Source organism: Oxyura jamaicensis, chromosome 2 (genome assembly GCF_011077185.1).
Source record: "Oxyura jamaicensis isolate SHBP4307 breed ruddy duck chromosome 2, BPBGC_Ojam_1.0, whole genome shotgun sequence".
Taxonomy (NCBI): domain Eukaryota; kingdom Metazoa; phylum Chordata; class Aves; order Anseriformes; family Anatidae; genus Oxyura; species Oxyura jamaicensis.
In genome coordinates this window covers 87938662-87939861 of record NC_048894.1, presented here as the reverse complement: position 1 = coordinate 87939861, position 1200 = coordinate 87938662, and positions in this window count along the sequence as shown.

Sequence of the window (1200 nt, the reverse complement as noted above, 5' to 3'; positions counted from 1 at the left end):
TCCTTCCTTCCTTCCTTCCTTCCTTCCTTCCTTCCTTCCTTCCTTCCCTTTTTTTCCCTGTACTTTTCCCATTGCAGGAGAGTCAGAACCACTATAGATATAGGGGGTTAGCCTTGGCAGTCAAATGCTCATCCAGACCCTCTCTCTCTCTCCAGCTACCTCAATGGGGCAGGGAGATAAAATTGGATGAGAAAGTTCATGAACTGAAATAAAGATAAGGGACATTGTTTCCCAATTACTATCATGGGCAAATCAAACTTATCTCAGGGAAAAAAATAAAACAACAACAAAAAATTATTGGCCATTATAATTGGGTCAGTTGCAGAGCCAGCTAGAATTGTCTGTGTCTAGCACAGGGCAGCCCCTAACATCCTCCCAGATAAGTCATTCCTGCAGCCTCACTTCTCAAATTTTGCCACATAAACTCCACTGAATAATATTAAAATATTAATTAACACTACAGCTTGCATATTGTAAATTGAGTCTACTCAGGTATGATAATACATAAGTAGGTGCCTTAGGGTTTTAATTTGGATCATCTGCCAATCTAAGAAAATCTCCATCTTTTCCCCTACTGTGTTTTGGTTTTCATCATGGACTGGTCTCAAAACAGATTTCCTTTTGAATGAGACTAAGTTGGAATATGCTCTTTAGGACCAGACTAAGTACACTACAGCTGCAAGTAGGCATTCAGTCCATGCAACCAGAATTGTTTTGAGGGAAAAATATCCTGAGCCATGCACAGTGTGGGAATCAGATCTCTAACACCAACTGCTTTGCCCTATAGATATGCTCCTACTGACCCACACTACTTGATAAGATAGGTATAGACTGTGCTGTGTGCTACCTGATGGATTACTATTATTATTATTATTATTATTTTTTAATTTAGTTTTAACTCGTATTTTAGTTTTAGCTTTTTCATCATTGCATGATTTTCAGACTGTTAATACCCTCTCTCACCTGTATAAACAGATGAGCTTCTGAGTTTACTCAACGGAGTCACATTACAGGAAATTTAAACAGGAGGCTTCCTTCTTTGTTTATAATATGTGTAATTGTCACACCTGTGTCCACAATACATATGCACTGGAGGTGAAGAAACGGAGTCATTAAGGAATCTGTAACGCCATTTAAATGATATCTTCTAGTCAATATTATAGGAGAGAGACACTGTTGAAGAAAGTTTGCTTCCGCACT